At 42.1% G+C, this 22,600-nt stretch overlaps 1 protein-coding gene across 2 annotated transcripts in view; it reads left to right on the top strand.

Annotated features, from left to right (window-relative positions):
• The first annotated feature begins 204 nt into the window (after positions 1-204).
• Positions 205-22,600, top strand: part of ACSL3 (acyl-CoA synthetase long chain family member 3) — a 59,846-nt gene continuing 37,450 nt past the window's right edge. The window contains exons 1-2 of one of the 2 annotated variants that reach the window (XM_045854206.1): positions 205-391; positions 15,543-15,602. The gene's annotated coding sequence lies outside the window, so the exon portion shown is untranslated. Of the gene's footprint in view, positions 450-15,542; positions 15,603-22,600 lie in introns of both variants that reach the window. The other variant, XM_045854198.1, reaches the window with a different exon arrangement.

Below are 22,600 nucleotides of genomic sequence, written 5' to 3'. Positions count from 1 at the left end.
CAACCCGGTTCTCGCCCCGTGGCGGCTGCGGCCGGGTCCTACCCGCGGAGGCTCCGCCAAATGACCCGTAGTAACCCCGCTCCACCCCCGGCAGCCCGCGCCGCCGGAACTCGATAGGCCCAGCCTCGCACGCGCCACCGCCCGCGGGCCAATGGGCGGCTGTCTTTTTGCATATGCAACGAGCGCCTGCCCGGGAAGCGCGTCCCGGGCGGTTCGGCTCAACAGACGCTGGTGTGCCGGCGCCCGTGAGAGGCGCTGCAGTTGTCGCCGCGGCCGGGGCTGGGACGAGGCGGCGACAGCGGACGGGACAACCCAGGGTCGCCCACTCGCTGTGCGGCCGCGGCGGCTGCGCCCGAGTCTCCAGGAGACGGCGCGGGACGTGAGTGTCCTGGTACGCAGCCAGGCCTGCGTGGGCCGGAGGCCGCAGGAACCGGAGCCCGGGCGCCGCGGTGAGCACGGCGCCCATTGTGGAAACGGCAGGGGCCGGTGGACTGGGCGGCCTCCGCGTGCGCCTGGGGTGGGCCCAAGGGCGGCCCCGGCGGGGGTGGTGGGGGATGAACGTGGGCCACCTGGGGGCCTCGACTCCCCGCTGAAGCCGCGGAGCCCGGCTCCGGGGGTGTGCGCGCAGGTAGCCGCGGAGTCCCGAGCCGGCTAGCGGCGTGGGGACAAGCTGCGGGCGGAGTGGGAGGCGCCGCGGTCGGGTCTGGGAAGTGGGTGACGTGGGGCCTCGGCCGAAGCGCCCACGTGAGCCGGGGAGCGGTCGGGGGAAACCGCGGCTGGAGGCGCGCGGCTGTCCCGGGGTGGAAGGATGCACGGGGTCTCCCTGCGCTTTGGGGGCGGGGCGGAGCAGGGTGGGCGCTGGCAACTCGGATTGGATGGGCTCTGACGCGGTCCTTGGGAGAAACTGAGTCCTACGATCGGGAAAACCCTGTTGGAGGGATGGGTGGGGATGTCTTGCTGCAGGGCGTGAGAAGAAATTGGGTGTGTGAGGTGAGTCGACCTTGGTATTGGGTTCGGCTACCGTCTGCGGCGGTGGGACGGGGATTAAGGCTGACCGCTGTTTTGGGGTTGAGAGAGAGAGGGAGTTGATTTACTTTTCTCTAAATGCGTTGTAATTACATACCAGTAATAGAATGTGCAGCACGGAGGGCGTGCTGACTACCAGCAGTCCTGGGGGTAGGTATTATCAGGCCCGTTTCAGAGATGAGGAACCCGAGGCAGTGAGTCATTGAACTGGTTCGCCCAGTCCGGTTTTTAAAAAATGTGCTCTCGGTTACTGTATATATGGCCCCTCAAAAAATAGAAAGGTTGGGACAGTGTCTTTAAAATTATACGTTAAGCAGGTGGTGATGGAAGGAGACTTACTTGACTTGGAGGGTCGAACACACAATACATTGTACACATGATGCATTGTGGAATTGTGCACCAGAAACCTGTATAATTTCGTTAACCAGTGTCACCCCAATAAATTCAATAAAAAGAAAAATTTATATGGAAGCTGGAGAGGGACTAGGCCTTGTGAAAGTGATTGCAACTGAGTAAAATGACAAATAGTTGGCATTTATTGAGCCTTTATTACATGCCAGGCACTGTACTAAAGAGCTTTATGCATGGTGTCTTTGTACTGTTAACAACCGTCCAGGGCAGTGGTTGTTCCGGAGCAGCCGGAGGAACTGCAGTCTGGACACGGACACATGAACTTGTCTCAGACCACAGCAAGTGAGAAGAGAAGGTGGGATTCAGAACATCTGTCTAAAAATCCAGAGCTCTCAGAGTATTCTGCTGACTCTCCTTGGCGGCTGGCTGAATAGTTGCCACAGCTGATTTTTGTTTGGGTGGCCTGGAGAACTGTGGTTTGGTGATACAGCCTTTCTCACTGTGGGATTAGCCCCCAGAGTTGAAGGGTGCTGCTGAGTTGCTCCTGCAGCGTTCCAGGTTACTACTTGAGGAGGTGTTGTGAGTCTGTGGCACAGACTTTATTCTTTTGTTCTGCATCTTCCTGTGCAGGTCTCACCCTTAGGGATGAGTAAGGCTTCTGTAGTCAATCTGGCCTTTTTTCGTCAGACTTGTTTCGTGGTTTCTCTCTTCTACCAAAAGGGTTGGTTCTGTAGAGTGGCATTGTTAATGGAAGTAGGGCAGAGAGGTCGAGGTGACAAGTCACCTGGTGTCTTTTGGTTTCAGTTACTGGATTTATAAGACATTTGGACTGGGTGATTTAAAGCTGAGCTGTTCTGTGAGTCTAAAGAGGTCCTCCTTTCAGGAAAAAAGGATGGAAGAAATGAAGGATGGACAAATTATGGGGAAAATCATGCCCTGTTGGATTTGGGGGAATCAGATCTTAAAGCTCTTTCTCACTGCTTATGTGCTTTTCTGCGGTCGGCTTCTGCTTAAATGGTTACTTCACCCCTCATTCAATTAATTGCTCAGTTAGAGCCTTTAACCTCCTGTTGTATGTCAGGCACCGTGTAAGGTGCTGGGGTACAGCAGTGAACAGAATTGGTGTGATCCTTGACCTCACTGAGGAAACCACAAAACCAACGTGAAGCAAATCATCATATGAGTAAATTGTAAGTTAGGATATGCAGTGAAGGAAAAGTGAATGAAGATTATAATGAGGATTGTGATTTAGATGGAAATGTAGTCTAGGCAGTTTTTTAAACTGATGTGGTGGGATTTCACTAGAATGACAATCGTGCATTCTGAGGCTGTAATGAAGTGTACCTAATGGGTCTGAGAACTTTCGAGCAACATTTCATTTCACAGTATCTGTTCCTAATCAGAATATCACTCATATTGCAAGATGTGAAAATGAGATAGGGACCTTTTTCAAGTAGTCATTCTGCCTACCTTCACGGTACTTAAAGCTTAAACATTCCTGTAATGCTTAAGTTTTCCCCCTCAAAATTCACCTTTGGGAAGCAAGAATCACTTGGGGAGAGGATTTGGATGTTTTCAGCAAAGCAAGGCCAAAAAAGGTGACAGGATTTTCTGACTTTAAATATATAATAAGCATCATAATTATCAAAAGTATCCAGCATAGTTTACAGTTACAGAGTAATTCTCACTTCAAAGGAGATAAAAATGATGACATGATTTGGGAAATAATAAGCTGTTAAATATGTGAATATTTCAGTTGAATATGTATTAAACCAGTACAAATGATTCATTGCAATATATTTACTGAAGATCATTTGCATACAAAGAACTGTGTTAGGTGTGCCATGTGGAATAAATAAAAAAATGAACTTGAGAAAGTCTTACTTTCAAGGCATCTATTTAAAAAATACTGATACTCAGACTAAGTGTTTTTTTTTTTTCCTTTTTTCAGAGTACTGTCATGTTAGCTCATTTGATTCTCTTAATAGCCTTATATCATGAGCGAGAAGATGGAAATTTGGAGGTAAAGTCTCAGACGCAGGGATTAATAGTACAGGGAAGGGAGAAGGAGATGTTATCACTACGTTGCCATTTTGGAGCCATCAGTGGAGGTGATGGCTGAAACCTGGCATGGGTGCCATTGTCTGTGGAGAGACTAGAAAAAGAACAGGAGGAGGCCTGGGATGGAGCCAGCGAGAGGAGGCTGAGCTTGCGAAGGAGCCCAGAGGAGTGGCCAGGGAAGTGAGTGGGCAGCCAGCAGCAGGTGTCCCTGCAGCCGGGGGAAGCGGTTAGTACTGTGGAATGCTCCTGTGAGAGGGAAATCGAGTCCAGTCCATTGGCTTTAGGGACTGGGAAGGTGTGAGTTGAGTGGGAGAAGTTGAGTACAGATGAGAAAAGTGTTACTCATTGATACCAAGTCCCTGAGAGGCTGGGAGGGGATGGGATCCAAAGCACAGGCTGGCAGGGCGAGGGGGGGGGGGCGGGGAGGACGACACCTCTTCCGTAGTAATAGGAGATAGGCCTGTCATTGCACTGTTAGAAATCAGTATGTCATCATGGAGCCCCAAGCAGTTTCCAAACAATTGCCAAGAATTGTTACATTCTCATGAAAATCAGCCCACTGTTAGTTCACTGTTGGCACAGTCATCTTGAACACCTTTCTACAGAAGAACAACTCTCTTCTTCCTTCCTTCATTCTTTCTTTCTGTCCTTTAACTGATACATTAAAATCTGCACATATTTAATGTGTACAATTTGATGAGTTTGGACATGCATACACCTGTGCAGCCATTACCACCATCAAGGTAATAGAAAGGGTCATCACCTCCAAGTTACCTTGTGCCTCTGGGGTTTTTTTTGTTGTGTGTTTGTTTTTGTTTTTTTTTCTGACCCTCAGAAGTAGTGTTTTGGTAAGGAGTAAATTCTGAATCTGGGTATAAGTAAAGCCATTATATAAATAAAAGCCTACATCACTTAAAGAAGACTAAGAAATAGTAACCATTTAAGGACAAGTAGTGGAGTTGTAGGAAGATGCTTACAAGGTGTGGTTAATGTGAGAGCACAGTACAGAGGACAGAGTAGCCAGGGAAAGGTCAGCGGAGCAAAATGAGACATAGGTTGAATTTTAAGAAAAAGTTGAGTTTGAGGAAGGTAGTCAAATGGGGATGTCCAGGGCAGTTGGGGAAGAACAGGATTGATGGGTAAAATTGAGGCATCAGCTGTTTGGGGGGACCAGGGAAGCTGTGAGGATACATCACATCCCAGGAGGGAAGCCAAATGCGAAGGTTAGGTTGGAGGACACAGTTAAGTCCTGGCACAAACTTGTCTATTTATCCATTCCTTCGAGTCACAAAGTAATAGTTGAGTGAATGAAAGGTCCTAGCCTGGACAGCCAGCAAGTGAAGACAACCGTGTGGGCTCTGAGTTGTTACAGAAAGGGCACAGGGGTCTGGCCCAAGCTCTCTCTGATCCTGCTGCTGTGACTGCCGGTGTGGCCCCGCCGTGTGGCCATGTGCACCCCAGGCCTGGCAGTTGTCACGCTCTGGCTGTTTGGCCTGTCTGGAGCTCAGTTCCCTTGTCCGTAGCACTTTCTTGCTCAACAAACTTATCTGCTTCTCCATCAGTGTTTTTCGTCTTCACCTCCTTTTCTACCTCTTCATTTTACTTGGCTCACGCTTTTTGTTTTCTGGCCATATTTCTGTCTTAGGTTTCTTTGAAATTTTATTAGTTAGCTTTGTGCATTTCCCCCTGTGTGTTCACTGATGAGTTTATTACTGGAATTCACTGGGGTACTTGCGTGGGTTTTATTGGATGTTAACTACCCTGCTGCATAGATAGTCTTAGCCTTTTTAATATTATTTTAGTTCTAAATTGGTTTTGTAGGTATATAACTGTTTTTCTGCATTGCTCTTTCAGGGTTTTAAAATATTCAGTATCATTTTGGCTAAAATTATAAAAAGTTCCTACTTTAACTATAAAAGTTTGTTATTTTTAGTTATTTTACTTTTATTGGGATTGCAGTGATTCTCATTGTGGACCTTGACTTCCCGTGTTTTTACTGTAAGACTAAACCAATTGGAAACCTTCTCCTCCCCTTGGAGACTGACTTGATAGCCTCTTGTTTGGGGGAAGGGTGGGGTAGTTACTTCTTTCAATGGTGAAGCAAGGACTTTATTTTAGTTCCACAGAAAACCCAAATGAGTTAATCTTAGAACTTTACTTGACAATTTTAATATAAACAGAATTAACACTAATTGAAAACTATACCAGATGAAGCATAATACATGGACTCATTTTTTACATATTCACAATTACTATTTTCCTAAGTCATTTTCCTTTTGTGTTATAATTTTCCATATTGTTTATGTTAGAGTCTAAAAATCTGTATTCATCATTTACTCTGAAACCTGGTCTGATTTCCAGGCTGATGCCTGCTTACACAGCATAGCACCTTCCTTAGAAATTTAAAATGTTTAGCCTGTGTATCATTTTCTTCTTTCTCCTGTTAATTAAAAAAAATTTTGATTAGAGAGATCGATTTGTTCTTCCACTTATTTACGCATTTATTGATTGATTTTTGTATGCACCCTGACTTGGGATCAAACCCGTAACCTTGGCATATCATCAGGACAGTGCTCTAACCAACCTAGCTACCTGGCTAGGGCCCGTATATCATTTTCTGAGGCATAGAAAGAACACCTGTTCTCTCCGGCAGCATCCGGAGGTGGGTGGGTTGTGGGAGGCAGTGGCTGGCGGGTAGTGAGGTCGGAGAGGCAGTATAAGGAGAGATTGGTGCGGTCCAGAGGAGTGACAGGGGGCTTGCACTTTGTGACCACACAGTTGCTTGAACCCCCAGATCACCTGGTTGTACCTCATTCTAGTTTAATGACCACAGCAAATCACATAACCCCGGAGCTTCTGTTTCAGGGATAAGGATGATGTCTGCCTATAGGGCACCTGTGCTCCAGGGTGTGCGTTCAACCCATCTCTGGGCGCTGGGGGAAAATGGTAGAACTTTTACTTCTTATTTAAAAAAAAAATCTATATTTTGTGCACAATATGGTACGTATACACAGTATTGAAGGCACACATGTTTGGAATGCCAGCAGTTTTTACCAGCAGGGTTTTGTGATCCTTAGAGTTTTGAGATGGTGAGCTTGCAGATAAAAGCTAGGCCCACGCTTGGAGGCTCACTAGTTTGGGGGCAGCTTTAGAGATGAACTGGGGTTGGGATGGGGTGGAAGGAAGGGCTTGGGTTACTTGGCTCTGGGAAATCAACTGAAGGGTGTTGGATTTAGGGAGTGCCTGCCAGTTCGTTGGAAAAATGGTGGGCCTAGTAAAACTGGCATGTATAACGATTTGAACTATTTTGTGAAAGTCTTAAACTGTATGTTCTTGCACTGTATCGTGTGTTATCACACGGTAGAAGTTTGGATGGGACCTAACCCAGAAACATGAGTCAGTATTAGGGAATTGCTCTTGATGTATGGATAGTTTTTCCACAGATGACTGAGAGCTGACTGTATGATATGTTAATAATGTTTATTTATATTGTGTGATGCCAGAGGACAGGCATGTTAACTGTAGGTGATTAGTTTCGTGTTTCCTGTTGATTCCAAATAGCTTTATAAATTACTAATTGTGTTTGCTGTTTTTCTTTTCAGGTAAGTCTAAAACATGATGTGTTTTTTGGGGGGCTTCTTCTGGGGAGAGGAGCTGGTGTAAGGTATCCCTCCACTGCAAAGGTGGCTCTGTGAGGACAGGGACTTTGTACTTTCGTCACGGGTGCCCACCCAGGGCCCAGCGCACAGAAGATGCGATTCAATCATTGCATCTCTGCCACCTACCACAACAGTGGACACGAGATACTCAGTAACTGTTTGTTAAATTGAGTTGAAAGATACGTGCATAATAGCAGAAGAGTTTGGGAAGGCCAACAACCTGTCATCAAAATGACCAGTATGCACTTGCTAGTGGGAACTCAGGAATTCTCTCAGGGTAGGCTTACTGTTGATGAAATACATGTTTGAATAGCTGGCAGGTTGAGTGACGTGTGGGGATACATTTGAAGATTATGTGATCACGAATGCAAAAAAATGATGGATTGTCTCAGGCCAGGCCAACTGCTTGTTGTACTTCCATGTCATACCCACTTGTCATCTTCCTTGTAGCCTCTGACACTCTTGACAACGTCCTCACCCACCCTCATGTCAGTCTTTGGCTTCTAGGGCACTGCTCTTGGCTTCTTTACTTTCCTTAGCTGGCTTTTGTAGTTTGTCCTTAATCCTTAAGTGGGTATACAGTTGACTCTTGAACAACTTGGCAAGAACCCTGATGCACTGTCGAAAAGCCTCATATCACTTTTGACTTCCCCAAAACGCAACTACGAACAGCCTGCCACTGACAAGTCTCACCAGTAACGTCAACAGTTGATGAACACATATTTTGTTATATGTATTATATATGGTATTCTTACAATAAAGTAAGCTAGAGAAAAGAAAATGTTACTAAGAAAGTCATAAGAAAGAGAATATAAGTTTACAGTACTATATGTTATTTATTGAAAAAAAATCCATATGTAAGCGGACCCGCGCAATTCACATCCTTGTCATTTTTGCCGGATCCTGTGGTTTTGGCTTTAATATGGATAGACTCAGAGATGACTCTGAAACCTGCAGCTGGAGCTCTGGAGCCCCAGTCTGCATTTCTGACAGCATCCTGACTACCTCTTCTGGCCATTCCTCACACTTCATAGCCAACCCTCTGCACATGCTCTCTCTTGTGTATCTGCTCTTTCTCCTGTTCCCTCATATCTGTGTAAGAAATGTTGACATTAATCTTCAAAGGTTAATATTCACATGTCCCCATATCCTGTTGTTGGTCGTACCTCGGAAAAGTCTCTGCAGTTGGTCCTGCTGCTTCTCTAAGTACCGCCATAAACTCTGGGCCTTCTCATTCTGCACTTGGGCTCTTGCAGTAACTATATACCTGGACTCCTTTCTGGTTCGTTTTCTGTGGTGACCCAACTAATCATTCTGAAAAAACAAATTTGGTCAGATACCTTGCTTAAAAACCTGTCTCATTCTGTTTACAACATGTTTTTATATTCCATTTGTATTTCTGACTTCCCCCGTATTTCCTGTGTTCCACCTATCTCAAGGTACTTGTGATTTCTCCTTCTGTGCTTTTCCGTGGCACTGTGTGTGAGGCAGGAGTGGAGGGAGGTATCAGAGCACACTGGGACCCTTTAGAGCTGTCTGTGGGACCAAGTAGGACTTCCCGTAGAGACTTCAGCTGAGCCTTGAAGTTCGAGTTTACCTTGACAGTCCTTGTAGCTTCTGGGCAAGTGTGCACTGAATATTCTCAAATTTTAGCCGATCTTTGGATGTCTTCTTCTAGGTAAACTTTGGGATTAACGTATCAAGTAATCATGCAAAATAAGTAACCAAATCCTAGTAGGATTTTGTGGTTGGGATTGTATTTGGTTTAGAGGTTAATTTTGGTGGGATTGTAATTATCCTTTCTACCCAGGAACTAGCCTGTCTTTCCATGTATGCAGATCTTTTAATATCTTTTTGTATCATTTTAAATATATATATATAAAATACATGTATATGTGTACATATGTGTAATATATAGCACATTATCTATACACACGTTAAGGTGTGTACATTGTTTTAAAGTTGCTTTTGCTAGTGTGACTAAGATCTTTTCCCTTTTCATTTTCAACTGGTTATTAGTATATAAGAAAACTACCAGTTTTGAATACATACCTAATATCGAGGTATCTTAGTGGTTCTCCCTGTGGTTAGATAGTTTTTAGATGGGTTTTTTTGATTTTTCTTTTTTTGTCAGCCAGTTAGCTGCCAACAGTGACGATTTTGTGTCTCCGTTTCCAGTATTCATACCCCTTGTTTCTGTTTCTCATTATTGCGTTGGCGAGACCATGGTGCTCTCCTAAAGAAATGCAGTGAGAGCCACGAATGTGGCCCATATATGGAAGTTTAAATTTTTAGTATGCATTGACAAGGAGAAAATTCTGAGATGTCCTAAATTAAATTACAGTAGGCCAGAGGGTGGAAGGCAGAGGCAAGAAGGGGTTAATCAGTTTACAACTTTAAGGCAAAGCCAGCAAAAGACTGCTCACCTCCTGAGTGTCTGCAGGAATTTTAGATGAACTTCCAGGTGACTGTTTCCACAGTGAATGGAAAAGAGGGAGTAACCAGGCCTGGTGGAACCCCAGGAACCTCCTGTTCACACCCGAAGTCACTGACTGCTGCGTCCAGCTAATGCAAACTCCACATGCGCCCTGCTGCGTGGGTCCCAGGACTACCCCCATTTCACTGTCTCCCATCTCTTTGTCAGTAGCTAATGTGAATTCTTTCAGAGCGGACTGCATCTTTCTCCCCCCTCCTAGATGTATAACAAACACTTGCCAACTTTGAGAGAAGGGAGACGTGCTGGCCTTTCCCACCTGGCCGTGCTGCTGGTACTTTAGACTTCATGCCCCACAAAGCTGTCTTTTTCTTACTAGCAGTGGCCTAATAAACCCTTCCTTTTGAAAAGACTTTTAGCCATGGTAGTTAAAATTTCAGTTTAAGAGTCTATTAAATAAAGGAAAAGGAAACAGTAATTTTAATTTATTTTATTTAATTCAGTGTATCCCAAATGTTATCATTTCAACATATAATCAATATAAAAATTATTAATGAGATGTTTTACGTTATTTTTTATTCATACTATGCCTTTACAATTCTGTGTATATCTTATCAGGGGTATCCAAGCTTTTGGTGTCTCTGGGCCACACTGGAAGAAGAGGAGTTGTCTCAGGCGACACATTAAATACACAAACACTAATGAAAACAAAAAATGTCTCATAATGTTTTAAATAAATTTATGATTTTGTGTTGGGTCTCATTCATAGCCATCCTCTGCTGCAGGTTGGATACCCCTGTTAACATTTAGAGCACATCTTAATTCGGACAAGCCGCACTAAAAAGTGTTCAGTAGCTACATGTGGCTAGTGGTTGCAGGGCTGGAGTTTTCCTTATGGTCATAGCCAAATTGCTTATGTTGTTCCTGACTTTAATGGAAATTACCTTTGAGTATGATGTTTGCTATTGGCTTCTGACAAATAGGTATACTTTTATTTAAGTTAAAGGAGTTTCTTTTTCCCTTAGTAAGAAGACCCTTTTATAATTAATTGATATTTACTGTTTTTAAATACTTTTAAAAAAACTGACATGATCACATCACACCTTTCCTCCCCACTTAAACTATTAAAATATAGAGAATGATAGCAATAGCATCCTGTGGTATTCAAAAACACATATGGTTTCTGTCCCCATTTTGGGAACCGAGACCCTAAATCCCCTGAATTTCCTGATAGGATTGTCTTCAGTCAGATTGCAGGTGTCACCACCCCCTTTCCCTCCAAAAGTCCCCGCAGGAAGCGGGGTCTCTGTGGCTGCCATCTGTGAACTGGACTCTCCAAATCATTCTTTTCTGTTAATACCTTGCCTTTGTGTCAGCTAAACAAACAAACAAACAAATGGGAGAACTCCTTCTGACCACATCTGAGTTTATGCTAATGAAGGGATGTAGGGTTGGGGTTCCTGAACAGCTTCAGGATGGGATGGTCACCTGAAAGACTGAGGGATGAGAGGGTTTGAACTGTGTGTCCCACCCGCAGACTTCCCTGAGGAGTGAAGAGGCTGGAGATGGCGCTCTGCACAGCTCTTACACGGTGGACATAGGTCAGCCACGGGCTGGCACACACGGTCTGGCGTGGGGAGGCGGGGTGTCTGCAGAGGGTTGGAGGCTCAGCTCTGACCCCCTTCCCTCCATCCTTTGCCTTATGCATCTCTTCCATTTGTCTGTGCCTAAGTTGTATCCTTTATAATAATTTGGTTAAAATGCTTAGAAAGGCCAAAACTCAAAACAGAGTTTGGAGCGAGGAAAGGTTTATTGACCAAGAAGAGGCCGACAGAGGAGATGGGAGACTCCCTGGTGTTTCAGATCCATCTGTACTTACGAAAGTACAGAGTTCAGGATTCTTTATGTCAAGGGAAGTGGGAAAAGGGAGGGGCTAGAGGTGATTGATCATTTCATTTGTAGATAATCGGGATGCCTGCAAGGGTCGAGAAAGATTGTGCTATAAGATGTGAGTTCAGGGTTCCTGCAATCTTTGATAAACAAACACACTTCGCTTACCTCCTCAAGCTGCAAGCAGAATTCCTGTAACGCTGAGCATGTCTACATGCAGGACTAGGCAGAAGCCCTACTAGCCTGAAGGCCATGGGAGCATTTCGTTTCACCCTTGTCAGCAGAGTTGTAGGGTAAATTCATTTCCGTCAGAACTTTGAAGACACTGTGGCCCTCTGGAGACACCTGATACCAGTAAGAACCAGTGTGGTTCTTATTCCTTCACAGAAAGGGTGACTGTGCATCCCAGTTTTTCTGGAACACCCTCAAATCAGGTCTTCCAGTGTGTGCTCTTAAAAAGTATCATTATTTGTTGATGAGCTACAGAATCACCGTATTTGTAGGCGACCTGATTTTTGTGTTTTGGAAGCTTTTACGATATTCTTACCCCTGAGAATTCACAGGGCTTTGTCTAGAGGGCAGTGACTGTTTCCCCGCTTTATCTGCTCCCACTCAGCGGGCCCTTTCTTTCATCCTGAGTCCATGGGCTCCAGGATATTTCAGGGCCGAGTGCTTCAGGAATCTCTGACTCTTCATTCTCTCGTTTGTTCTAGACCTTCTTTTAGTGGAACTTGGTCTTTTAGAGTAATTTGACATCTTACTTTTAAAAATCTTTTTGACTCCTGTTTTCATTTTTTGCTTTTCTTTCTGGGAATATATCCTCAACCTCATTTTCTAATACATTTATTGGCATTTTAGTTTCAAGTGCTATTACTGATTTCCTAGAGCTTTTTCTTATTTTCGGTCCTTCAGTATAGCCCATGGCATCCTTGTTTCATCCATATAATAGCCTTTCATATTTTGAGAATCTTAATTATATATACATATTTAACGTGTTGCTTCTATTTCCTACATTGTCTATTTCCATTGAGTTTTCTCCTTTCCCTTTTTCTTTTTAAAAAAATTTTACTGGTACTAGGGAGAGAGGAAGGGAGACAGACATAAACTTGTTTTCCACTTATTTAAGCATTTATTGGTGGTTTCTTATATGTGCTCTGATGGGAGATAGAACCCACAACCTTGGTGTATCAGGACAATGCTCTAACCAACTGAGCTGCCTGGCCAGGACCTTCTCTCCTTTTTGTTTTTGTCTTTGTCTGTCATTTGGATGGGTTTTTCCTCACATATTTGCTGATCAAGAACTACATTTTCTGTCTGGATTTTTGGTTTGGATACATCCTCCTGTTTCTAGTGTCTTTTTCCGTTAATGAATTCCCGATATTAGCCTGGGTTTAATATTGTGAAACAGATGGGGTTATTCTGTTCTCCTGTGTAAAAAACCTGAATGGTTCTTCGGACACCTGGGTGATGTTTGAACCGCTCTGCACTTAACTTAGCCTGGCGTGCAGGGCAGTGAGACGCTGTGTTTGTTTCCTAGAGCTGCTGTAACACCATAGGTTTGGTGGCTTGAAACAAGGAAATGTATTATCTCACAATTAATAAAGGCCAAATGTCGAATCAGCATTAGTGGGCTGAAACTGAGGTGTTGGCAGGGCTGTGGTGTCTTCCAGAGGCTCTGGAGAAGAAGCTGTTCTCTTCGGCCTCCGTGAGGGCTGCATTGGCGCAGACCCAGTCTTCCAGGCCAGCATCTTCAAACCCCTATGCTCCTTCTTCACATCGCCCTCTCTGTGTGTGTCAGATCTCCCTCTGCCTGCCTCTTAGGAGGACACCTGTGATGGCGTTTCAGGCCCGCCAGATAATCCAGAATTGCCTACCCATCTCAAAATCATTAACTTAATCATACCTGCCAAGACCCTTTTCCCAAATAAGGCAACACTTCTAGGCTCTAAGGACTGGGGCTCTGATACCTTTGGGTTCAGTTATCAGCCTACTACAAGGACTTACTGTTGTCTTAAATGCCCTTTTCTTGGATAATATCTGTACTTTTACAGATACTGATACTATTCCCTCCAGTTGTCTCACGAGGTTGACTCCTTGGTCAGAAACATAGGGATCCATTCAACTCATCATAGTCACCCTTTTTGACTTCCTCTCCCCCTCCTAGACAGAGGACTGCGTTTACCTTTTTAAATGTAGTCTATGCGCTTCTCCAGTAGCTTTTGAGGTGTCAAAATCCTGTCTGTCTCTACCACTGGAGTAGGAACTTTTTGAGTACCATGAAATGAAAATCATTAGGTATGGAGCTGAGAAGGGTGGGCATTTAGCAAATATTTGTTCAGGAGCTGCAACATTTATTGAGGGCCAGTTAAATACTAGGGCCTGTCATGTTTTGTCACTGCCGAAGTTTCTCCACGGCCCTTTTCTCAGAAGGGATTTGCTAGGTCATAGGAATTTACATTGTCAGCTTTTGGTAGATGCTGCCAACTTGATCTTCAAAGTGGCTGCACTTTCCCAATGATGGCAATAGCTGTCTTGTTTCGTCTTGTTTGAGTTGTTTATTTTTTATTTATAGAAATTCTGTAGATGTTACAGATATGAATTTTTATGTATGTTCTCCCCATTTCTGTAAGATCCCCGTGCCTCCCCACACCCCATGGACAAATTGATAGATGAATAAATGAGTGAACTTGTCTAGAGCAAAGCTAGATGGATAAATGAATGAACTTGTCTAGAGTCATAGCTACTAAGAAACAGCAGGGATTAAGGCCTGTTTTTATTTTTTTTTTGTTTTTAAATATATCTGGCTGCCTTCCAGGGAATGAGGAAATTAATTGACTCTACTTACTAGCTCTGTGAGTTTAGGCTGATGTGAGTACGTTTTTAAAATAACTGTGTTGACAGCTATCTGCTTCCCACCTGACTGAGAATATCATTGAGATAACGTGTGAAAGTGTTGTGTACACAGTGAAATACTGTTTATAAATATTAGTAATTCTTTTTGACCGTCATCCTAATGAGCGAATAAACTTGATGTACTTGGAAAGTTTTGGATGTACATTTAAAAAAAAAATAGACTTTTTGAGAGCAGTTTCAGGTTCACAGTACAATTGAGAAGATACAGACATTTCACATATACTCCTGCCCTCACTTATGTATGACCTCCTCCATCATCAACATTCTGCACCGGAGTGGTACATTTATTATAATTGATGAATCCACATTGAGTCGTCATCGATGTGTCTTTATCTCCTGGAGTCCGTAGTTTACATTAGGGTTGACTCTTGGTATTATATATCCCATGGATTTTGACAAACACGTAATGATGTATATCTATCATGCAGAGTAGTTCCACTACCTTAAAAATCCTCTGTGCTCTGCCTGTTTCTTGGCTTCTTCCCCAACCCATGGCAGCCCTGAACTGTCCATATTGTCTCAACACCTTTGCCTTTTTTAGAATGCCATATAGTTGGAATCATACAGTATGTGGCCTTTCAGACTGACTTCTTTCACTTGATAAAATGCACTTAAGGCTCTGCCCTGTCTTTTCCTGACTTGGTCGCTTATTTCTTTTTGGCACTGAATAGTATCCCATCATTTGCGTGTACCGCAGTGTGTCCGGTTGCCCACTGAAGGACTTCTTGGTTAGTTTACCTTTAGGCACATAAGAATAAAGCCGCTGTAAACGTTCATGTGCAGTGTTTTCTGTGGACATAAATTTTCAGCTCCTCTGGGTAAGCATCAAGGAGCTTGATGGCTGGATCCTGTGGTAAGGGTATGTTGAGTCTGTAAAAGACTGCCAGCTGCCTTCCGAAGTGGGCGCGCCTTTTCGCATTTCCCCAGCGATGAATGGGACCTGGTGCTCTGCCTGCTTGCCAGCATTTGGCGATGTTAGTGCTTTGTGTTTTGGCCATTCTGATAGGTGTGTATTGGTCCATACTGTGCTTTTTTGGTGAAAATTACATGATACAGTGTCATTTGCTAGTATGATGTTTCCAGAAAAACTCAGCAGAAATTCTCCTGGGAGGTTTGGAAGTAGGAATGTCTCCAGGAGAAGGTGGGTGCGTGGCTCTGATTCACCGAACTGCGAGTAGTAATGCTTGTCTCCGTGTTTGTTTTCGCAGGTGTTGAAACAAGGCACCTGTTGTGAAGACGCCACCAGTACCTCCTACCATTGTCAACTGGTAAAATGTTTTAATCACAAAATATCTCTATTAGGCATAAAATAATACTAAGTTCAAGTGTGACTGAACTTAAAGTTAATTATTCCCATTTTGCGATTATAGAATTATGAAGTTACTAGATGGTAGCTTTCATACCAATTTTAACCCCAACCCCATTGGAGTCCCATTGGGACATTAAGCCATGTTATTCAGCAACATTATTTATTTTCCTTTCCTCTGTTTGATTTCATTATGCATCTGTGTAAGAGTTTGGACTCAGCAGTCTCTTTATTTTGCAAAGGTTCATGCTCATGGAACTAGTATTGTCGATTCAACATGTGATGGTCATTTTAAATTTGTGTGAGTGTTATTTTAAGTTTCTAACTGGACATTTTAACAGAAGCAGGTTTAAGGCCAAGAAAAGGACAGTGTGCCTTTTGTTCACCTATAGCAAATTCTGCATGTTAATTATAGTTGTCGTGGGGGTGAACTATAGCAGTTTTATTCTTTCCTTCTGAAGTGAATTAGAGCTTGTGAAATTTGGGGGCAAGAATTTAAGGATCAAGCAGCTTGCAAGGTTTTTAGCATTATGAGAAGCAAAAGACATTGGATAGAACTGTGACCAGGAATAGTCCATGTTGCTGAAGTGCTTTGAAACTATAAAACAATAAATGTAATTTTACCTGCTTTTTATCTAATTTTATCTATTAGAATCAGGATTGTTGACATTTGTCTTGTTTCAGAAAATCATTTCAAAATCTTTGTGCACATTAATTGAATTTATTATTCCCTTATATTTTCTACTGATTTTAAAAAGAAATTACACAAAAGTATGTTTATTATTAAAAACTATAAATAGTGTCAGAGTGTGTAAGCAAAAGGGAAACTTGCCTTTCCCCCAATTCTTTTGCTAGGTACTACCCCCTACCAATTTGGAGTGGGTCCTTCCAGGCCTTCTGTGTGCATACGCAAGGTTACTATCTTTAAATGAAGTGCACATAACCCTAACCTTGTGCAGTGGTGTGCTGTCACTTTAATTTATTTTAGACGTTTCTTTCCTATGTCTTCTTGAGTGATATCATTGGCCAAATGAAAAGTGTTTTGAAGTGATTGAGTAAATACATTGGAACACAGTACTTTCTCTACGAATTTCTTTTGTGATTTGTGGGTTATGGAAATCCCAAACTTGGAATTTCTAGCCAAGAATGGATCAGCAAAGTTTAGATTTACATGAAACTGATACTGCAAATATAATTTACTACATATTAAACAGTAGGTATGGCATTTATGTAAATGACTGCAATTAGTATTACTTTATAGAGGGTTGGCTAGATTGGGGTAGATAGCAAAGGGGTTTTGGAGTTTAGTACATTTACTTAGGGGCTATAAGGCGGTGCCTGGCAATAAAGTGGTGGAGGTAACTATCTCATAATTTTGCCTAGAGTTGAGTAGGCAGCCAAAAAAGGAAAAGAAATTTGTGAGTTTTATATAGGTTAGCAATATTATGAAGCAGAGTGAATTTCATGGACTGTTTGAGGAACCCCGTGTCTTGAATTCTGAAATGTGGAGCCCCTTCTCTTCACATCTGGGAACTGTCCGTATTCCGGAGTCCTGTGGCTGAAGAAACGGTGTGAAAAATGGAACTGATTCACGTGTGTGCGTGTCCTTGGCGTAATTGTTAAAAGGGAACCATTTAAATTCCTTAAACATCTGGAGAAGGGAATTTTGATACAGTTTATTTTAATGCTCCTAGTAGTTCATCTAAAAATGAAATGTAGAATTAGAAGGAGGACATTAACAAATGGAATTATATATGAATAAATTTAAACCCAATATCATAGATATTATACAGTGTTTTAAGTCTGTTACAGATTCACAGCAAGTTCAATATTCTTATTTTTTTCTTAATTATTTTGACTTAAAAAGCATGTTTTGTTATCTGACTTTCCCTGACTGGCTTATTTCCCTTAGCATAATAATCTCCAGGTCCATTCTTGCTATTGCAAAGGGTAAGAGTTCCAGTGCCATATGATCTCACATACATGTGGAATCTAATGAAGAAAATAAACTGATGAACAAAATAAGACCAGAGTCATGGATACATGGAATAGACTAACAGCTGTCGGGGGATGGGGGAGCGGAAGAGATTAGCCAAAGAACATCTATGCGTAGCCTGTGGATGTAGCCAGCATGTGGTGAAGATGGTGGTGGGGACAGGCTGGCTGGAGGAGGGCAGAGGAGGAGAAATTGGGGACATCTGTAATAGTGCCAACAATTTTTTTAGAAAGTACATTCTGTCCATGATGCTAGTAATTCATATTTAAATACAAAGTCGACAAGATTTGATGGCCTCGGGACTTACCTCACTCATCTTGATGATCCCCATGCAGATGGAAGCAGAAAGTGTAAGCTGTGCATAGAGCTGTGCAGTAGAGAGTAATTCTTCTGAGCATTTTCATTTATTTGTGAAAATGATCTGTATTAGAAGTTTGGGAGGAAAGGGGACACGCAGCAGCCTGTTTACTTGGTTCACAGAAAAAGGTTTCTTAGAGTTATACCAAGTATTCTCTTAGCTCTTGAAGAAGCATTTCTTTCTTTCTTTCTTTTTTTTTCGCGCCTTCTATTTTTAAAACACAATCTAGTTTCTGAACACTTAACGGAAAAGCTGCAGAGGCTGGAAAACTGGGCACACTGGAGAATGGAGGACGAGAGAGAAGACAAGTTTTTATCATATGGCTTTGATTCTGAATCCTGTTTCTTCAAAAAGGCCTTATTAGTGGTAAAATAATTGCGAGTTTATGGGAAGAAGAAAATATTTTATGTAAAGAATTAAAAAGAAAAGTAAAATGATTAAGATTATATGAATAAAATATAATAGAAGACTAAGTATTGACTAAAGGGAACAATTGCAAGTTTAAACCTTCCTCTTAACTGTTTAACATTTGGGTAGTACAAATAATATGTTAGCTGTGATGTAGGTGATTTATTTTGTAGTTATATATATTTCCACAATATACTTAAATTTCTAATTAGGTATTTGCTTTTTTTAAAATTTATTTTAACTGATAGGGCAGATATAGATAAGACGGGCTGAGGAAAAGATAAGGAAACATCTAAGGCCTCTTACCGAACAATTTGTCAGTCCTTAGAATTGAAAGAAAAGGTACAGCCTTAGATTGGATAGTTTTGGAGGGACTCAGAGTGCAGAATTATCCTAAGCGCTTGTAGCTCTTACTCATAAATGGAATAAGCATTTTTGAAGTTATCTTGAATATTATAAATAAGATACTTTAATCTCTTTACATCCTCAAAGGCTAAATTTACCTGAACTATTTTTTTTCTCAAGCACAGATATGATGCTCTCATTACAGGCACATTTACTTTTGCTGACAATATTTCATATGTTTGAAATAATTATATTTAGCCTCTGGTTTTTTACTTTTCTTTAATTTTTAAAAATTTTAATCTGGGAAAGAAAATAGGTAAATTTGAAAGTAAAATTGTTAATTCAACTAAAACAACTTCACCTAAAAATTAGGCCTCCTGTTCATTCTCTTAGGTATAGATTCATGCTGAATTAATTACAGTACTTGGCTGGACTGAGTTGGAATTAGTAAGACCCTCAGTACCAACTAGCAGGAGGATATCATTGTGTAATCTAATAGTTCTTGTTCTGAAATGTTGATGTAGTTAGTTCTCATTAACCATGTTGTAGGGGCCAATTGGAATACATAAGTAGTACTAAAGGAGTAAGTAGTCCAGGTCACATTGTGTTAATACAGTCAAGCCATTCAGTGGTTGGCTAGTTAGCACGGACTGATACACATGTCGGACGGCTGCACTAAGCAGGGCTCCTGCTCCACCGTTTGGGTAACGTAATGGTGACTGAACATGCCACTCCCCCATTCTCCTTCCGTGAGTCAGTCCTGAGTAAAAAGCTCAACTCTGTGGCTTGGGAAGGTAAGTAGAAAGCAGTGTAAGGAGCACTAGGTTTTTCCATAGATGAGGAAGCTGAGGCACAATGGCTCAGCACCCTGAGCTCAGTGTTGGGGTGTGTGTGGGGGGAGCGGTTTGCCTGGGTAGGGGGAGTTGGGCATATACCACGTGACCAGGTAGGTCAATGGACTACGGAGCCGCCTCTGAGTGCTTCCCTGTGTGGTGCTAGGTCCTGGTAGGGGGTTGTTATGGGTGGACATAAGACTAAAAACCTTGAGAGTCAGGAAGCCTGTTGAGGGTCATCTATTTTAGATGTGTGGAGTCTGTAAGTTGAATTGGTTAAATAGACTTGGTTCTGAGTTACGTTCCACATGTATTCTCTACCTTTGGGTCTTGAGTGTGATTCGGAAAGTGGGGCTCAACAGTTCTGTGTCATAAAATCCCAGGACATGTGAATTTTACCCTGGGGTACTGGACATAAAAAACAATATGTTTAGTATATGAATTTTCTTAAAAATAAATGTGGAATCATCTAACTGAAGCTTATGGAGAGATACCCGCTAAACTGACTAGTTAAGTAGGGATGCTAAATGGGACAGTACCGGTTTCAAATACAAGATGTGCTAAGTACCATTCTTAAATATTTTACTTACTGTTATTGTATGAGGGCTTCATGGTAGGTGTATGGAGTCTGCCTCCTGTGGCCTCTGAAGTCGTAAATGTATTAAACGTGAATAATAATGGTAGTGGGGATATTTGAGTATTATTATTATTATGAGGCAAGCATTACATTCTGTATTAACTGTTTAATCCTCTTAATAATCTTATGATGGGATATTATTCTCCACATTTTACAGATAAGGCCGTTGAGGTTAGAAAGGTAATTTGTTTGTCTAAGAGGACATTCAGTAAGCAGTAGAACTAAGTGTCAAACTCAGTCTTTTTGGCTCTGGAGCCTGAACTCTCAGTAAGAGTCCAGTTGAATTGACTTTGGTATCTATCAGCAGGATGTAAGAAATAAAGGAAAACAAAATATTAGCATACATAGTTTTATATACACAACAAAATTTTAAGTACCATTAAAACATACATCGTGTTTATGTAGAGTGCTTTCACCTACTTTCCTTATTTGTTCCTAACGGGAGTTTTAGGAGGTACTCACTATTATCACCCCAGTGGTACAGTGAGCCTGAAGCTGGGGTGTTCAGGGACTAGTCCCATGTGACTTGATGAGTAAGTGAAAGGGGCAGCGTCAAACCCAGAGCTTATTGCCGTAGTTCTAAAAGGAGCAAGTTTATTGAACATTTTTTATATGCAGTCAAACCAGTGTTGCAAGTACACAGGACCTTCAGTAGATCACATAAAGTACCTCAGTAAGAGAAGTACCTGTCGGGTTTGAAACTGTGTACGGAACAGGACTTTGTGCTCATTCCAGCTATACTAACTTGCATTTATAATGCTTTTGCATTTTCCCAAAGACCTTTATATCTACTGCATTCCATTTTATCTTCACAGCAAATTTTGTGCATTAACTAAATGGTGATAGATACGTGGAAATAAAGTACAAGAATGCTATTTCAAAGGAAAAGATCAAACTTAACTAATGGTGGGACTCAGGCTACAGTTTGTTTGCTTATTTCGTGAGATTATTGATTGTAGGGTGATCAGGTTGTCCCAGTTTGGGACTTGCCTGGTTTTCGTAGTGAAAGTTCTGTGTCCTGGGGAATCCATCAGTCCCAGGCAAATTGGAGTGGTTGTTCATTCTAATTACATGATTGACTGCGTGTGGGAGTAGGGTAACCATATGTAAAATACAAAGCACTCATGTAAGTCTGAATCCCAGTCAACATTGAATAATTTTTTGTTATATGTCCCAAATACTGCATAGGACATACATACTTTAAAATTTGGTTATTATTAGAAATGTACATTAAACTAGGCATCCTGTATTTTTATTTGTTAAATCTGGCAGCCCTAAGTAAGAGCAAAGGGAAATTCTGGTGTGTAAAAGTCCACCTAGCTGCTTTTTTGGTGAACACCTCTATGTCTTTAAGGAAGCCCCACCTGCAGTTTTCTTCTCTGGGGTCCGACTCTTGGCTTTTCAGCTGTGTGGGCGGGATAGATATCCGAGGTCAGGATGAATATATGAAGCCAGGTTTTGCCTAGAACATCAAGTCTGGTCTCTGAGTGTGTGGGTTTGAAGCTTTTCTCCTTTACTTGTCAAACTGAACCCAGATGTGAGTCCATTTCATCTTTGCTGGACCAGTCTCTCAAAAACCAGCACATTCTCCCAGGCCACCCATACGGCCTTGAGATTGTATGCTAAATAGGTAATTTTGTTGTTGTTAAGATAGTATATTGGTGTGATTCAAAGTAAAAAGGAAGTAAAGGCTTTACCCATCCCGTTCTTGCACCCATTGTTCAGTTACCTTCTATGGAGACCATCTGGTCTGATTGGGAAACATTTCAATTTTTGAAATGGACCTCAGGAGTCTTTTCATTGGATGCTTTTTTCTTTTTTAAAAGTAGGGGAACTCTTCCTACCTCCCTACCCCCTAAAAGAAAGAGTGCATGTGTGTGAAGGGAAAGTACCTTATATAGAAGAAAGAAGTGGGTTCTGTGGGTTATTAAATCCTTCTTCTTTGATGATCATCACTACTCCTAAATCGATCTGGGAGTCCTGAGCATCGGTAGAATAGATTTAGTTGATTTGCATCAACACTAATGGAGAGCAAATTACGAGGTAGTGACTTGGACAAGGTCTCGTAGTAACTAGTGGTGCAGCAGAGACTACTGTCTCTGTGTGCATGTACGTTTCTGCACATACATGTTATAATTCCTGTTCTGTGTCAAGCTGAAAAGGGTATAAGTTTCTTTGTTTAATTTTCTGTTTCCTATTTGATTTTATGTCAAAACCTAGCATGTGTGTGTGTGTGTGTGTGTGTGTGTGTGTGTGCGTGCTTGCTTTGTTTTGTCATTTTAAGAACATCTGGCTTGGAAGTAGATTTAAAAAAAAAATATGCCTGGATCAGGGGAGACCAGGGACCATATTTGTGGTTCAAGGAGAATACTTGAGACTTCTA

This window comes from Phyllostomus hastatus, unplaced genomic scaffold (genome assembly GCF_019186645.2).
Source record: "Phyllostomus hastatus isolate PE091 unplaced genomic scaffold, TTU_PhHast_1.1 phas_contig_137, whole genome shotgun sequence".
NCBI lineage: Eukaryota > Metazoa > Chordata > Mammalia > Chiroptera > Phyllostomidae > Phyllostomus > Phyllostomus hastatus.
Note: the sequence above shows the minus strand (reverse complement) of the source record. Positions and strands in the feature narration are given on the sequence as shown.